This window comes from Pan troglodytes, chromosome X (genome assembly GCF_028858775.2).
Source record: "Pan troglodytes isolate AG18354 chromosome X, NHGRI_mPanTro3-v2.0_pri, whole genome shotgun sequence".
Lineage (NCBI taxonomy): Eukaryota > Metazoa > Chordata > Mammalia > Primates > Hominidae > Pan > Pan troglodytes.
The window spans coordinates 50081466-50099822 of NC_072421.2; the positions used below are offsets into that span (position 1 = coordinate 50081466).

At 42.7% G+C, this 18357-nt stretch overlaps 1 protein-coding gene and 3 non-coding genes across 5 annotated transcripts in view; all 4 read left to right on the plus strand.

The window, feature by feature from the left end:
- The window catches only part of CLCN5 (chloride voltage-gated channel 5), a 162014-nt gene that overhangs the window by 65821 nt on the left and 77836 nt on the right, over nt 1-18357 (plus strand). The gene's annotated exons all lie outside the window — the stretch shown is intronic.
- MIR532 (microRNA mir-532) lies at nt 12532-12621 on the plus strand. Its single transcript, NR_035873.1, has one exon. It is a non-coding gene; the product is annotated as a microRNA mir-532 (primary transcript).
- Nucleotides 12886-12971, plus strand: MIR188 (microRNA mir-188). The gene is given in 1 exon segment (NR_031989.1): nt 12886-12971. It is a non-coding gene; the product is annotated as a microRNA mir-188 (primary transcript).
- MIR500-1 (microRNA mir-500-1) lies at nt 17831-17913 on the plus strand. The gene has a single exon (NR_035827.1). It is a non-coding gene; the product is annotated as a microRNA mir-500-1 (primary transcript).

Consider the following 18357-nt stretch of genomic DNA (forward strand, 5'->3'; position numbering starts at 1 on the left):
ACCATTTTGGCCAGGCTGGTCTCAAACTCCTGACCTTAAGTGTTCTGCCTGCCTCGGCCTCTCAAAATGCTGGGATTACAGGCATGAGCCACCACACCCAGCCATTATATCATTCTTATGCCTTTGTATCCTCATTGCTAAGCTCTCATTTATAAGTGAGACTATATGATGTTTGGCTTTCCATTCCTAGTAACTTTACTTAGAATAATGGTCTCCAACTCCATCCAAGTTGCTGCAAATGCCATTATTTCGTTCCTTTTTATGGCTGAGTAATATTCCATGGCATATATGTATATGCCACATTTTCTTTATCCACTTGTTGATGGATGGGCATTTGGGCTGGTTCCATATTTTTGCAATTGCAAATTGTACTGCTATAAACGTGTGTGCAAGTGTCTTTTTCATATAATGACTTCTTTTCCTCTGGGTAGATACTCAGTAGTGGGATTGCTGGATCAAATGGTAGATCTACTTTTAGTTCTTTAAGGAATCTCCATACTGTTTTCCATAGTGGTTGTACTAGTCTACATTCCCACCAGCAGTGTAGAAGTGTTCCCTTGTCACCATATCCATGCCAACATCTATTATTTTTTGATTTTTTAATTATGGCCATTCTTGCTGAGGTAAGATGTATCACATTGTGGTTTTGATTTGCATTTTCCTGATAATTAGTGGTGAGCATTTTTTCATATGTTTGTTGGCCATTTGTATATCTTCTTTTGAGAATTGTCTATTCATGTCCTTAGCCCACTTTTTGAGGGGATTATTATTTTTTCTTGATTTGTTCGAGTTCTATGCAGATTTTGTATATTAGTTCTTTGTCAGATGCATAGTTAGTGAAAATTTTCTCCCATTCTGTGGGTTGTCTGTTTACTCTGCTGATTATTTCTTTTGCTGTGCAGAAGCTTTTTAGTTTAATTAAGTCCCATCTATTTATCTTTGTTCTTCTTGCATTTGCTTTTGGGTTCTTGGTCATGAACTCTTTGCCTAAGCCAATGTCTAGAAGAGTTTTTCTGGCAAGGTGTTTAATAATGCTACAAGTTTAGCCAAAGGATGTCAGGGGTTTTTAAAACTTTCCTGTTAACATATAACACACCTACAAAACAGTGTGCAAATCCAGTTACAGCTCCATGATTTACCAGAAAGTGAAGACACCCGTGTATCCAAGGGTGGTGAGAATTTCACTGGGAACTTTCTTTCCTTTCTTTCACAGCCCCAGCGATGTCTTCTTAAACATATGGCGTTAGTGGGTGTGTATGTTATGAAGTGTAAATAGTAATCCATGTGCAGAGGTGCTGCTCAGTTGAATGAATTAAGCCTTTGACTTGTCTCATTGTCCTGAGAGCATTGACGCCATCTGTCTGGCAGCACAAATTCTGACAACAGCCCAAATCTATAGGGTCTTTCAGTTCATTTATTTTTTAAAAAAGCTTTCCAGGTGTTTTGAATTATATTTAGTTGTGGTTAGTGGTAAATTTATGAGCTGGCTGGCTACATCTTCTTGAGTTGTGCCATAGAATCTGCAAAACGGTCCCGGGGTCTCTCTCTTGGGGTCTCTCTCTCTCTTTTTTTCTTTTTTTTTTTTTTGCCTTCCAAATTTCAGCTTGGAAAAATAACAAAAATGTTCCCAGCTCCCCATTTTCCCACCATTACTGCTTTCTTTCAGCTTTTAAGGGATGAATTCTGACATGCAGTTTCATGTCCTACCCTAGGATTATACACAACTCTCATAAAGTACCCATGGCTAGAAAATCTGCCTGTTTTCTCCTTAAAAGCCCTATGTGGTTTGTAGGGCTGACATTTTAATCATTACCCCTGTTAAAATTCCCAGTGACTGTCCAGGTGCATCACTGGCAGAATCTCCAAACCAAAGTTTAGGAATAAAAAGGAAGAAGAGAAGAAATACTTAAATATTGTACTTACAGTTTGTGTTGAGGAGAAAAATGCTTACACTGCTAAAGTCTATTGCAGCTTAACTAACACTTCGCTAGGACAATATGCTGAGTGTTCGGCATGTTGTTTTCTTTATTTTTTCCCCCTAGCAATAATTTCTTAACTCAGTGTTCCATTAACCTTGAGGCAAGCCAAGAACTTTTTTAGGATGCTTTTAATGCAAGTAATTTACTTACCCATATGATTAATTAAGGGATATACTGCCATTATAAAGGTTTGCATATATGTAGAGCTATAATTTTTCCTTGGTTTATAAAGTAGTTTATAAAGTTCTGCTGACCCACAAAAATCTAACTGTTGCAGTTACTGTTAGGCAGAGTACAGTAGGGTGTGTAACTGGTGTGCTGTCATTTCCTTGAGCTAACTAGGGAGAACTTGTTATTTGGTGGCTGGGTGATGGGTTAAGCAATACAATAGTTTAAGCAGATTTAAGAATCCAGCAGGACAAGTTAGGAAGTGAGACTCCTGTGAACTTCTGGCATTAGAGGGAGATGTGCTGGCCCCAGTGGATTTGGGTCTCTTCCTTCCTTGGCTTGAGCTGTGGATTCTAGGCATTTAAGGTTTCCTCCCCACACCCACCTTCTCCACCACCAAGGTCAACCTCAGAGCAGCATCTCCTAAGAGACCTGGAGAGGAAGGGTTTCCGGTTGTCCTTGCTTTTTAATTTAAGGGCTTTGTTTAAACCTGAATTCAAGGGGGAAAAAGCAGTTTTTCCACATATAAGGGAAGTATCTAGCTGGATTTTGTAGTCTTTTGTTACTAAAGTTCTAAAATTGTGGACTTTTAGTATCCTGTGATATGTGTTTTTCATGTGCTAAATTCCAAAGCCAGGACAGGAGTAGGGAGGGGGTCCAGAGTGTCCTTTCGTTGGCTCTTCCAGATTCAATATGTAATCACTAGGGAGAGAAATAAGAGCAGAGGTTTTACAGTAAATAATATAGTTTGAATGGTAATCATCATATAATCCAAAAGCATTTCTTGAGCAACTATTGTGTATCTAGCATTGTGAAGGAGGGTCTGAGTAAATTTGCCTGAATCCTGGTTCTGTTGTGCTTATTATTCAATGAGAACACAATAAAGTAGTGAGTGGCATTGTCCTAAGGGAGTTTAGGAAAGGGAAAATATCATGAAAGAAGTGAGACTTGAGCTAGCCTTTAAAGACAGTTAATATTTGGGCCAGTCTGGCCCAGTAACACAAGTCTGGTTAGAGGTGGGTGTGGGGGCTGACCATGAGGAAATTGGCTTGACTTGAGAAGAGATCTGTGGGGCAGCTGGGAAGCAGGGCAGGGGAGTTAGAGATGGAATGTGGCCAACCACAGGGAATGGCCTTGGAGAGTAATAACCTAAGGAAAAGGCCAGGACATCAGTGAGAAAAATAGGGATAGAAAGTAAAGGAATAAATACAAAATACTGCAAACAAGAAAGTTTGGACTTGGTACCAAATTAAATACCGGGGTTAAAAGAGGAGGGAGCAAAAGAGAATCAACATTGTAAGTAGGTGACATCAAAATAGCAATTGTGATAGCAGAGAATTTGGGGAGAAAGAAATCTGCTTTGGGGAGCAGTAATGAGTTTAGCTTTAGGTATGTTTTTCAAGTGTCAAACTTTTTATTTGGTGGTAATTTAAAATATGCTGTGGCTTGAATGGGAGAGCAGGAATAGATTTTTAGAATTTGGAAGTTATTTGAGAATAATGATGTCTGTAACCCATAATAGAATTCAGAGAAAGGTGATTAGACAGATGTATGGTGGGGCAAGGTGGAGTGGTGGTGGGGGGCTAGCCACAGTAGGAACCTTGAGGAAGGAAGAAGTGGCAACAAATATTGAAGGAAGGATCAGAGAGGTAGTAGGAGAACCAGAATACTGTACCATATAATATAAGCTAAAAAGGGCATTTCAGGAATTAGGGAGTCATCTTATGTCAGATGCCAAAAGAAGAAATTGAGGAGAGTAGGAAGTTAAAAATCCTTTTAGCTGTTTTAAAGTCTAGTATATATTAAGCCCATTTGCCATGCAAAGTTAAAATCTCATTATAACACAACCTGCAATAGTACAGAATTTGATACACTCCTATTCAGTTTTGTGCTCTATTCCAAGAGGATAGATATCCCTGGAAGCATCTTATCCATGACTCTTCTGCTGCATAAACCCTAGGGACAGCATAAGATAGAAGTTTATGCATATTCTCTTAACAGATATACAGCAGGTCACAGCAGTTAAACACGATTGGGTGAATTCTTCCACCAAGTTTCAGCAGGCTTTTTACCCCTCCAAACAAATATTCATATCAACTTTGGTATGATGCAACTAAGATGCAGAAACATTAGCCTCTCGCTCTTGAGGCTCAACTCAAGTCAGTGAAATGGGGTTGGAACTATAATCCAGTTCCCCAGATTGTCTAATTTGTTTTTTTCTTCTCTAACCCATTGAGAAAATAAAGATTAACCTTCAACTCAATATATCTTGCCTCCTGGACCTAAATTCAGATCAAGACATATTCCTAAGCTTACATTTTAGAATTACAGAGTAAGGTGTAGGTGGCATTTGTCATTCTAGTAGTCACCACACCTTAGGTGGGTGGTTGGGCAGAACAGTGACTGAAGGATGGAGTGTGTGTCCCTAAACCCGACACGCCCTGAAATCTTCCTGAATTAGTAAGTCACTTTATCCATATATTCTTGCACAATAATGGCGAAGGGGAAGTAATTTGGATAGCTGCTGATAAGACATTTTTGGGCCCGTGAAATGGCAATACTTCAAACAGAATGGGAGTAGCTGTACTAAACCAAGCAAACAGAATTCTTTCGAAAATAGTTACAGAGTTTCTACCTTGTAGCTGAGGCTTCCGAGCAAGGGTAAAGTCAGTCCCTTCCCTCTGGGAGAGATAAAGCACAGTGCAAGTAACTGGAATGCAAGGCAGGATGTGTCTAAGTGCTATGTGAGCGAGTCATAGCAGAGACATTCTTAGAGTGGGTTCTTGGAGGAAATGTAGAGTGTAAAGGCTTGACAGCTCCTAAGAAAAGCATCAATGAAGAGATAATGAACCTATTCATTCTGCCAATCTACCAAATGGTAAGACGTAATAAGTTTATGTAGCAAATGAATAGTGTAACTGTGTCTATTTTTACAGGGGACTTGAGCTCATAAGTAAAGTCCTTCCAAGTTGTCATTTTTGTTTAAATTTCCCTTGAGCAATAAAGTAAAATTCATTCAACTGCCAGTTTTATCATGTGTTATGTACTGGCTTTAGAGCTGGAGGGGTTGGGAAATATGAGAGTTTCATATTAGGAGCACCAGCACAGGATAGGTAGCTTGCCCAGGATGAAGAGTAGCATAATAAATGCCTTGTTATCCACGTGGCATATGGCATTCTGTTGTTTAGTGCTTTGCAATACAGTGTGGCCATTTCAGTGAAGGGTGCTAAGACTCCAGATACCTAAGTCTTGGCCTAAGCCATTATCTATCTCTGTGTTAATGCTGGAATCCTTGGCATTTTCTGACATAATCATGCCCAAGCTTGATTACCCAAGTTCTGTAGATTGTTCAAAGTGTCCCTTGTGCTTATCTCATCTATCAGCTCAGCTGTCATACTCATTCAACCCTTGTGCCGAAGACTGTGTAAGATTCATCTTCATAAAACACCACATAGGATGAATTACCAGTTTCTGCTCTTGAAATCTATTGAATCACTCCTCACTCCACACCCCATCACTTCCTTTCTGTTCTCACCTCTACTCAGCCTAGTTCAGGCCCTCCTGAACTCTCTCATCTGTCAGTTGTGAGAGCTGAGCTTTTAAATTGATTTCCCTGGTGCAAATCCATATTTCCACTTGCTGCTAGACTAAACTTCCTGAAGAAGCATTTTACTTTCCAACTTATAAAACTTTGGTAACTGCCCATTGCCTGTAGCTCTGTTTTGCAGCATCGAACCCCATGATATGCGTTACTGTCTTCACAGTCTTCATGTCCATCTGGACTTGTTATCTTCTTTTAAATCAGCTCATTTTAAATATTAAAACATGTATTTTAAAACATGTAGCCTCACTGCAAGCAATAAACTCCATGCAAACATGAGTCAGGGTTAGTTTTAATGTATTCCTCTTCACAGTCAAATGGACACATTAAGTAAGAGGAACAACATTGGTGGGCCACCTAAAATTCCCTCTCCTAAGAGGTTGCTCACCACACTGATAGTCCACCTCATTATTATTATTGCAGCATTTAAGGACCAAAGCATGGCCTTGACCTTATTCACCCTCTTCTCTCTGTCAGAACTCTCCACTCCAGCCAAACTGGTTTCTTTGTGGCCTCCTTAGGTAGTAACTTTACATATTCTCCTTAGCTTCTGAAATACCTTTCTCTACCTCCTCCTCCTCCTGATCTGTGTTTGTCTTTTCCATCCCCTTTGGTCACTCTTCACTCCAACCCATCTTATCTATAGCAGTGCCTCCCCCTCTCTAAATTCTTGCATTTTGCATCACTGCCTTGTATCAGTAGTTCAGCATTTTCATTTTATCTGGCTTAATTCTGTCCTCATTGTATCATACAGTGTCAGAGTTAAGATGTATCTCAGAGAACTTTTCATAGGACTCTTACTTGATGTAGACCCTTGAAGCTCCTTGAGGACAGCAATCACATTATTCCTATCAAGCCCCAAATGTGTGTCTCTCTTTTAGGGTTTTTCTGACTCCAGAAGTCATTGAATACACCATTATTTCAGGATTTTTCAGGAGTTATTTATCTAGCTCATTCTGCTGATCAGCAGTGTTTCCACCAGAGATGTCAAAGTCATACCTTTATTATCTTGCCCCCCACTTGTCCCTGTTGTAAGTTCCCACCCTTCACACCTTACCTCAATACCTCCTCACCTCCTGACCTCATACATTCAGTCTTCCCAGTTTTCAATCCATTTTGTTACCTTCTTCTTTACTTCCAAATAATAATAAACTCTTGTTTTTTTGAGACAGGGTCTCACTCCATTGCCCAGGCTGGAGTGCAGTGGTGCAGTCATAGCTCACTGCAGTCTTGATCTCCTGGGCCCAAGCAATCCTCCTACCTCAGCCTCCTGAGTAGCTGACACTACAGATGTGTGCTACTATGCCCGGCCTTTTTTTTTTTTTTTTGTAGAGATGGGGTCTCACTATGTTACCCAGACTGGGCTCAAACTCCTGGCTCAAGTGATCATCTTGCCTCAGCCTCCCAAAGTGCTGGGATTACAGGCATGAGCCACCATGCCTGGCCAATAATAAACATTTTTTTGTTGAAGATCCCATCTGTGTCTATCTCCCTAGTTCTCTCTTTCTTTTACCCTTAGCCCCAAGTTGTTGAACATAAAGTCTGGAACTCACTACTCTTTAGCAGTTCCTTTCTGGCCCCAGACAAGGGAGAAGCTAAACAGTTGGGGTCAGGGGCATTCATGAGGATCTTTGAGTGATATTTCCCTAGAGAGGCCCATTTTGCTGTTGCTGATGCTAACAAAGATAGTAAACATTTGGCACTGGCAGTGTCCAGACACTGAGCTCAGCACTGGTCATAGTGTCCTGGTTAATCCTTGCAACAACCCTAAGAATCAGGGACTCCCGCCCTCCCCATTTTACAGATGATGAAATGCAGGCATAGGGAGATTAGGCACAGCTGTTAATGGCAGAACCAGGCATTCCAAAGCTGAGACTATACTGTACTGCTCAAACGACACAGGTGTAGAAGGTGTATGGCAGCCTGAGCCCCATTTCCTGTTTGCATATTCCTGCTCATACATGCACAGGAATATATACTTAATGGGGTACGGTCACTGGACCCTTCTCACTTACTCTCTCACCACCCCCTCTGCTCCTGCCATTTTGTGGGCACCCACATAGACGTAGTGCTGCAAAGTGAGCCTCCTTTTGAGCAGATCCACACAAAATGTGCAGATAAACAAGCCTTCTACCTCAGGCCTGCAGCACGCCTGCTTTCTGACCTGCTTGGTACGTTTCGGGCCCAAAGTGTCAGAGTGTGGATTTTCACAATCCCCCTCCCACATTTTAAGTTTGCAGGCAAATGAACCTTAATGTGCCTTCTCTACTTCTCTCCCTCCCTCCTTCCCTCTCACACTCAGAGTGCCAGAAAGAAGAACCTGCTGACTCCACCACTCGTCTATATGTCTTGACTGTAGGAGAGAGAGCTTTCCTGATCCCATTCCTATTTGTGGGGTCTGTGGGAGAGCAAGCTGTCTTGCCTTCTTGTTATTTCTCTCCTTCACCCATGCATGACACTGCAAAGGGTTTGCTGGCTTGAGTCTTTTACACACACACACACAGACACACACACACACACAGTCTGAGACATCTGATGTGTTCACCCTCCCATTTGCCTTGAATGGTAGTGTGTGTGTTTTTTAATTCCACTCTTATATACACAACTTACAGGAGAGTGAATTTTCTAGTGCCACCCCCCCGCCATAGGCTATGTGCCCCCTTGCTTTTTTTCACCCAGCATCCAGAGTCGAGATTGTTTACTGCCCTTCTTACAGGCCTTGTTGGCAAGAGTGAGCATTATTATGGGACACCCTCCCCACCCCCGACACAGATGATGCACACAGGAGTACAAGAGGATGAGGCTCCTGATCACCCCACGCCTCCTTAGACCTACGTCTGTGTACATCCTCTGTCTGTGAGGGAGAGAGGAGGTGACTCCTTACCTGTTTGTCTCACATGCCTCACACATTGGGGTGTGAGCTGTCTCAGTTCCCTCCCACACATGAGGTTTACAGATGTGCAAGCTTTCTGAACTGTGCCCTGCCTCTTAAACCCAGCATGCCTTCTTAGTGCTCTTCCCACAAGCATGCATTATTGGAGAGTGGACTTTGCTTTTTTTTTTTTTTAACTTGCTGAGTTGAAGTATTTGAAGGATAGTGGGCCTAAAAAAACTGGCTCTGGCACAGGCACATGTGCCTTCACATGTGTACACACATGTACACCACGAGGGAGATGAATCCTTCGGCCTGTTAGTGTTTGCTTTGTATGGTAGATGTGTTGAGGAATAAAAAAAATAATCTGCCCCTTTTAGCTGAGGGGAAAAATAAGTTCAGAAATGGCAGTTGATCCATTAAGGATGGTGGGCAGTTTCTAAGCTATACTCTGTTGGCCAGCAAGTTTAAAGACTAAAGAAAAAGTGTCAATGTGAACACATATTTGGCTCTTTTCACTATAGTTGGTGTTGTCAAGCAGCTGATACCTGTGGAATAGAATATGAGAATTGTGCTACAACGAATACATTTGCTTTCTTAGTCTGTACATTAAAAGCCCCCCCCTTTTTTTTTACTTGTTTTAAAGGTTGTGGAGCATTGTTTGAATGACAATTATTTACATTGTAAAAATAGTATGAAATTTATGATATTTTACAAATTTGCTAGGATTCATCAGTGAGCATTCTTCCTATATCTGCCCTGTCTCTGCTCTCCACTCCCCCAGCTCTCCTGCCCCATGCAGGGGTGCAAGCCTCTCAAGCTATCCCATCCCACCTTGACCACACAGAACTACAGTGAGCTTTTTATTTTAAATATGCTTCCCCAAACCTGTTGGACTGTGGGTTTCCCCATCCGCCTCCTGCTTGCAGCCTCTCTCTCTAATCCTGCTTTTCTCTTTCTTTCTCTCATGTGCACACACTCATGGTATGCATGTAAGGGAGACACCTGAGTTGCCCCATTGCATCCAGCATCGCAGGACTGTGAGCCTTCTATTGCTGCCACTCTCCTACCCCACGCATGGCTTAACCTAAAATAAAACTGACCTCCCAAATGGGAGGTTATTACAACCTCCCAATGCACACACTGGCTGGGCCACAGTGGCGTGTGAACCACTGTGTCAGCTACCTTATTACTCCTTTTCTGTGCATGCCCCCACACACATTTATGATAGGAGCTTGAGCCTCCTTATTCTCCATCCTTGCTCTTTCTCTCTTCCTTTTCCTCCCTCATCTCACATGTGTGTGCCAAGGATGTGCCAGAAAGTGGGTCCTTATCATTTTCAGTTCTCATACACATGTGGGTACACACAGCTTTAGGGTTCAGTGGTTAGGCCCACTGTCTTGGTAGTCAGATTACCTGTGGTAGAATCCTGGCGTGATCTGTAATGAGCTTTGTGATCCTAGACAAGTGACTTATCTTGTGTCTCAATTTCCACAACATGAAAATGAGATAACTAATTGTGCCAACCATATAGGTTTGTAATAAGCTCTGAAGGAGGCGACGCATGTATTGGGATTAACATGTAATAAACTTCCTTAATCCGTATGCTTTGCCTGGAGCAACTGATTCTCCATAGAAGAAAACTCACACCTAAGCTGCTTGGTCCCATTATTTGAAAATGTTTGGGAAGTACTGCCTTGGATGACTGTTTCATAATTCTTTCCTTTCCTCAAATCTGCAGTGTCACCTCCCTTCCTTCCTCCTCACTCTCAGCTGCTGACTTTGCTTTCTTCTTCCTTGAGAAAATGGAAGCCATCAGAAGGGACCCTCCGAAGTTCCTCTGACCTCTCCTCCATTACCTGCACATGTCCCTAAGTGTCAGCTCCTCCCCATTATGGTAGATGAATTACTGGCACATGTAGCCAGGACCAGTTCCTCCACTTGTATACTAGATTTCAACCCCTGTCACCTATTCAGTGACACTGCTCCTGCAATTGATCCCCCTCTCCTTACTGCATCATCAACTGTTCTTTGTATACTGGAGTGTTTGTACCAATATCTAGATGTGCTGCCACATATCCTGTCTAAAAATAATTTTAAAAATTAAAAAGCACTACCTTCTCTACCCAAAAAGCTCCTCCAGTTTCTACTCATTTCTCTGTTCCTCTTTACAGAAAAAAAAAATTTTTTTTGAAGGAGCTGATTGTACTCCATCTCTACTTCTATTTCTCCCATTTACTCTTTTTTTAAAATGTATACTTTAAGTTCTAGGGTACATGTGCACAACATGCAGGTTTGTTACATATGCATACATGTGCCATGTTGGTGTGCTGCACCCGTTAACTTGTCATTTACATTAGGTATATCTCCTAATGCTATCCCTCCCCCCTCCCCCCACCCCATGACAGGCCCCGATGTGTGATGTTTCCCTTCCTGTGTCCAAGTGTTCTCATTGTTCAATTCCCACCTATGAGTGAGAACATGCGGTGTTTGGTTTTCTGTCCTTGGATCCCTTCCTTACACCTTATACAAAAATTAATTCAAGATGGATTAAAGACTTAAATGTTAGTCCCATTTACTCTTGAAAACCCTCCATGTAAAACTGTAACCTGCAGCACTTAAATGACCCTGGTCAAGGTCCCCAGTGTCCTTCACATTTCCCAATTTACTGGGCAATGTTGTCATCTTACTTGACAGATCAACACACAGTTGATCACTCCCTCTGCCTTGAGACTCTACCTGCTTTCCAGGATTCCACACTCATGAGGTTGTCTTCTTACCTCACAAGCCTCTCTTTCTCAGTCTCTTGATGGTTTCTCCTCCTCTTCCTGAATTCTAAGTATTAAAGAGATATAGGGCTTAGTCTTCAGACTTCTTTTTTTTTTTAACTTCTCATTAGTCCTCAGCTGTTCTCATCTTGTCTTGCAACTCTAAGTACCATTTTATGTGGATGATTTCTGTGTTTGTATTTCCAGCCTGGACTTCTCTCCTGAATTCCAGATGCCTATGTCCAACTATGTACTGGACATCTGCCCCGGATGTCTAATAAATATCTCAAAACTTTAACACATCCAAAGCTGAGGTCCTGGTTTTCCTCCCCCTCTCTCAAAAGGCCTACTCCTCCCTCTGTGTTCTCCAACTCAGCAAACAGCATTTCCCAATTGCATATGCCAAGGATATGGAGAATTTTAATAGGCTAAAGGTTTTGGATTCATCTTTGACACTTTTTCCCCTCCATTCTCCAAATACAAACTGCTGTCAAATCTTGTTGGCTCTACTTTCAAAATACATGTCTAATCTGACCACACAGCCACTTCTCATACTTCTCACTTCCTCTATTATTTCCACACTAATCCAGCTTTTCCCTGGGCTGACAAGTGCAAGTTCTCTTGCGTCTGTCTGTCTGTCTGTCTCTCTGTCTCTGTCTCTGTCTCTGTCTCTCTCTCTCTCTCTCTCTGTGTGTGTGTGTGTGTGTGTGTGGTGTGTGTGTGGACACAAAGTGGTTGGTGGCTGAGAGCTTGAGCCTTCTTTTTTGAGTCCTCTTTCTAATGACCTGCATGCCAGATTCTAAGCTTTCTTACCATCTGTTCTTGTATGTGTGTTATTTCATCTGTAAAATAGGGATAATGATCACCTCATGGATATTTTATGAGAATAAATGAGCTATGTGTGAAAAGCACTTAAAACAGTGCTCTGCAAATGTAAATACTATACTGGTGTTAGGAATAAAAATAAAGGAAAAGAAAGAAGGAAGGAAAACAAATATGTTGTAGATAGTGAACATTTCTGAAGGTACATATGTGAATGTACACAAGCACACCTTCTCATTACAGCATGTCTGGGGCACAGTCATAGAAGTCCAAGGCATCTGGGATACGCATGCACACAGTATACAGGAGAGCAGACCTCCCGACTTGCTTTCTCTCCTCCATGCCTTGAGTGTAGGACCGTTGGCATCTTAATTACCCTCCCACACCCAAGGCTTGCAGAAGAGCGAGCCTTCTCTTCCCTCTCCAGTGCATAGGCATGAGCACATGGACAGGTACACCAAAGGGAGGTAGACCCTCTCTTACGTGCTCTGTATGTGGGGTACACTGTTACCAACCATCCCATCTGGATGACTGTCCTGCTTCCATGGCCACTGCTCCTAGTTTACCCATCAGCACTCCTGTGGCTATCTTGCTGCCCACTTGCACCCTCCAGGCCAGTGCCTCTTGCCTCCTAGAGCATACCCATATGTCGTGCCAAGAGAGCAAGCCCTTCCCTGCTCCCTCTCTCACATCCCTTGCATGGTGGAGGGTGAGCTTTCTGAAAACCCCTCCCACATGCAGGGTTTGCAGGATGGCGAGCCTCAGCTTTCCTTGCTCTCTTGTGCATGTGTACATACACATACGCACTCCTTCACCAAAAGAAAAACACACACCCAGGTGGTGGGAAGGAGAATGACTCTCAGCCGTGTCCTTTCTCCCATCTCAGTCTTACATGGATCCTGCAGGAGAGGGAGACTTCTCTTAGCTTTCTCTTGTACATGGTGCAGCCCCTCATACTCAGGGATAGGCACAGCCTAGAAGGAAGGGGGGTCTTTTGACCTGGTTCTGTCTTAGCGGCACCTAGAGGAGGAGAGAGAACCTTCTCCGGACTCCTGTACATGGGGCATGATGAAAAGGGAGTCTTCTAGCTAATTCTCACAAACCCAGTTTGTGAGGAAAATTGTGTCTATATCATAACCATATGCAAAGATGTAATATGCACACACATTTTGGGTTCAGAAAGTAGAATCCACTCACTGTGCCATGCCTTTCCATATGCACACTTGTTTGCTCAAGAGGGTGTGTGAAGATCTGTCTTCTTAGACACTCATGTAGATATGAGTCAGAGTGTGAGTTTTCTCTGTTATCTCCCCAGACCCAGGATTTGCAGCCGATTCATTTGGTGAGCCACTCATTCATTCAGCAAATATTTATCGAGCAGCTACTGTGTGTTGGGTACTCCCCTATGCACCAGGGATACACCAGTGACCAAAAGACAAGAATCCCTGCCCTAGTGAGGGGAGGCAGGTAGTGAACAAAATAAGTAAGTAATACATAGTGTGCCAATTGGTGATAAGTGCTCTGGAGAATAATAAGGCAGGAAAAGGGGACAAGGAGTGGGTGGGGGTAGTTACAGCATAGATGGTGGTGGAGAAGTTTCGATATCAAATAGGGTAGTCAGGAAAGGCCTACTGTGTTCTAGGAACAACAAAGAGCCATTGTGGCAGAAGCATAGGGCTGGGAAGTAGTACGTTACAATGGAAAAAGGGGAAAGCTGATAATTACTATGTATCTCTAAAATCTAAGGCCTCTTTAAAAAAAAATCATACCATTATCACATTTAAAAATAATTACCATCCAGGCACAGGGGCTCATGCCTGTAATCTCAGCACTTTGTGGGAGGCTAAGGTAGGCAGATCACCTGAGGTTAGGAATTCAAGACCAGCCTGGCCAACATGGTGAAACCCCGTCTCTACTAAAAATACAAAAATTAGTCAGGCCTGGTGGCAGGTGCCTGTAATCCCAGCTACTCGGGAGGCTGAGGCAGGAGAATCGCTTGAACCCGGGAGGCGGAGGTTGCAGTGAGCCAAGATCGCGCCACTGCACTCCAGCCTGGGTGACAAGAGCGAGGCTTCATCTCAAAAAGAAAAAAAATTGCCAACAATTTTTTAATATCATCACATATCTGTTGTTCCCATTTCCACTTGTCTCAGAAATATCATAAATTAGGATCCAGATAAGGTCCATGCATTGCATTTGGTTGATATGTATCTTAAGTCCCTTTGAATTATATCTTTCCCTTCCATCTATATTTTTTCTTTCCTTATAATTTATTTGTTGGAAGAAAGTGGGCCATTCATCCTATACAGTTTTGCATAGTCTGGATTTTTGTGATCACATCCCTGTGATGTAGTTTACATGTTCCTTCTCCTTGTTTGTATTTCCTGTAAACTGATAGTTGCATCTGGAAGCCTGATCAAATTCAGGCTTAATTTTGAGGAAGGGGGAGCAGAACTACTTCCATTAAGAGGCACAAAATAACTGATGATCATGTTTCTGTGATGTTAGTTGCCACCGATGCTCAATTCTTAGAGCCGTTATTTCATTAGGGGTTGCAAAATGATTTTATTCTAATCCCATTATTCTCTTGATTTATTAGCTGGAATACTTCTATAAAGAAAAACTTCCCTTCATCTGCTATTTGATCACCCACTGTTGCCGTCTTTATAGGCAAGATAGGATAAATGTTTGGTTCTCTTTATTTATCAGTACTCAGAATAATGAGTTGGTTCACTAGCTTACTCTAAAGAGGATTTTTTAAAAAAACTATTATAATAAACTCATAGATTTAAATATATTTGGACTTTTAATCCATTGCAGTTCTTGCCTTCAGTGAAGCTCCAGTGCCCCATCTTTAGCCAGTAGGAGCTTCTTCAAATTGGTTCCTCAGTCCTTTTGACATGCCTCTGTAGTTATCTGATAGCTTCTCCGCTTTCAGAGATGAAAAAAATGTACAAAGCTCATCGCAGATACCTTCCCCAGGCCTGGAATCTGCCATGTCTTCAAGAAGCCCTGGTTTCTTTTAGTCAGACATGATATTTAAAGACCATATTTGCCTCTGGATTGGTCATTGTATTTAGGCTTCTACAATGATCAGAACAGAAAAATGTTTTGTTTTTGTGTTTTCTTGTTTCTAGATAAATACATCATGATTCCATTATACTTCTGATTCAAAATCAGGATTACAGTTTTCTGTGTCTTTGCTTCACAAGTATGGTTCTGACTGTTGTATGGCAAATAGGAGGAGAAAGTGCAGAAACTGGGAGACCAGTTAGGAGGCCATTGAAATAATTCAGTTGAGAGATGGATGGAGGCCTACATCAGGGTGATCGTGGTGAAGGTAGTAAAAAGTGGTTAGATATGGATATATTTTAAAGTTACAGCCAGTTGAGTTTACTGATACATTGCATGTGAAGTGTGAGAGAAAGAGGAGTAGGAGACTGAGCCCTCTCTTCCCTCTTTGTCACATATGAGTTGGGTACATATGCTGACACTGCCTCTTTAATCTGTAGCATCCGCATGCAAGTGCTGTCCCAGTGCAGTACACCTGGGCTAGGACTCACAGATGGTATGTTATGCACAGAGCAGAGAGTGCCTGTCACCTCTCCTAGTTCCTTTCAGAGAGCTTTTTGAATGCCTGTTGGATTTGGGGATCCAATAGTGGCAAGAGCATCAGGGACCCTGGTTTTACTGTGGGGTGAGCTTGTGCCAGAGAACACAGTTCATCATTCCCATTCAGCCTGCCTTCATGTGTTCAAGGGGCTGGAAAAGGGGAGCTTTTTCTTTCCTAACTCCCATGCTATCCTTGGGGTACAGGTGCCTGAGCCTTCTCATTTGCTCCTTCTCTTTAATCCTTGATACTGGTACTAGTGCTCTCCACGTGCAATGCACCTTGGCAGGGATTCAGATGGGGTGAGCCTTAGCTGCAGATGGAAGGACAGAGCCCTTGTATATCGCCTACCTCTCCTGCTGCCTGCCAGTATTATTTACTCCTGTAGGGAGCCAGAAGAGAACAGGACAGCCACGGTCCCCTGAGTGTACTGCCTAGCTAGCACATATAGGAGGATAAAGCTCATTTGTACTCACTGTGCAGGTTTGCACACATGCTGGGGATACTGGAGAATGAATTTACTTTAGTTCCCACCCCCCAAGCACCCCACCTTGTCCCCCAGGATGGTCAGGCATCTAGGGATGTAGACCTGTATACACGGAGTCCCACTGATCAGGTAAGCAGTGGGTGGTTCCTTCCTGCCCTAACTCTACTCTCTTTGCCCTCCCAGAAAGGGCAGTGAGCTGTCTCGGCATTCTTCCCTTAGGTAGCTGTTGAATGAAGATGCACTTCCTTGTTAATGTTCTCTCTCACAATCACAGATACACAAATACTCGTATATGCACATGTGCACAAGCAAGGCATACAGGAGAATGAGCATGCAAGGGAGGCCCACATGTGGCTGGGTGCCCAGCATATGCAGACATGTGAGCATACAGGGACAGGAGAGAAAGGAGCCTTTTTGATTTATACTCACAGGGCCAGATGCCCCCATCTTTACTCATTTTCTGTCTCTCTCTCTCTCTCTTTCTCTCTCTCTCTCTCTCTTTCTCTCTTTCTCTCTCTCTCTGTCACACACACACACACACACACACACACACACACACACACAGAGTGGAACTTCTGATGTTTTCCTTCATATCCCTTATGTGAAGGGGCGTGAACTTTGTTGACCTAGGGAGATTGAAGGAGAACCTCATCAACTCACACGTGAGGAATTTAAGAGGATGAATCTGTGTATCCCCTTGTGCAGGCACTCACACTCACAGATACTCGGACCTCTTCTCTCTCACCTGTCCCTTGCATGCAGGAGTTTCACCATCCCCCTTAAAAATGCACATTCATTCAAACACATATATACATAAAAATAGAGAGTAAGAGGTAAAAATATTGACAGCTGTGTGCCAGGTACTATACTTTATTTCATTTTCTTGACACCATTTAAGAGGTAGGCTTTAAATTGTCCTCATTCTTCAAAAGTGTTTAACTTGACCTTGGGAAAATCAGGTCGATTCTCTAGGCTAATATGTGGTAGAGCGTGCATTTGAACCAAGGTTCGTAGATACCAAAGTGCCTGGTTTTTCCACTACATTAGTGATTCTCCCAGTGTAGTCCCTGGACCAGTAGCATCAGTATCACCTGAGAACTTGTTAGAAATGCAAATTCTTGGGTCTCACCCCAGACTCACCAAGTCAGAAACCTCTGTAACCTGTATATTACCCAGGTCTTCAGATGATTCTGGTGCATGTTAGAGAACAACTGTGCTAAACCGTACTGCCTTCTTGTTGCATAGCCACACAAAGCATTTGCGGGATCATGAGCTTTGGCGTTATATTCATTCTCTCTTTCCTCCCTTTCACACTCCTCTCTCCTCCCAGTCTCTTTATCTTTATAGGTTTATACTTTTTTGTTGTTACTATCTGAGAGAACAGACAAAATGTGTGTTTAACTAGACATCTTTAATGCAAAGCTCAAGAACCGTTCTCTTTACTTCTATATCATCACAAGTAAGTACCTTGTGTGAAGAAGAATGAGCCCTCTCACTGAACACTCACAGGGCTTTGTGTTCTGCTCCCCCTCTCTAATCCTTGCTACCTGGGTGAGAGTGCTGTCTGAATGCAATGCACCTGGGCAAGGATTCTGAGCGCGAGAGCTTCATCTTCGTGTAGGACAGAGCGTCTTTCTGTCCTCCTATCATCCATTCCACAAGTATTTATTGACCACCTTTTCTGTATATGATACTAAGTTGAGTAATGAGCATACAGTTGCTAACAAGACATGCTTGGTCCCTACCCTCATGGAGCTACAGTTGAGGAAGAAGAATGGAATTCCTCATCAGCCATTACACCTACATGCCCTGAGAGTGGGTGGGCCACAGAGTGGACTTCTCATTACCACTGTCACCCACAAACATACACAAAAGCATGAATCTTCTCTGATCTCACATGGAACTCTGCAGGAGAAAAGATTATCTGCCTTTCTGTAAAGTCCCTAGTAAATGACACTGTATATACATGAGAGTGAGACTTGGTTATAGCTACACATGCACACATACAAACACACAAAAAGGGCAGGTGTCAGAGCCTTCTTGTCTGCTC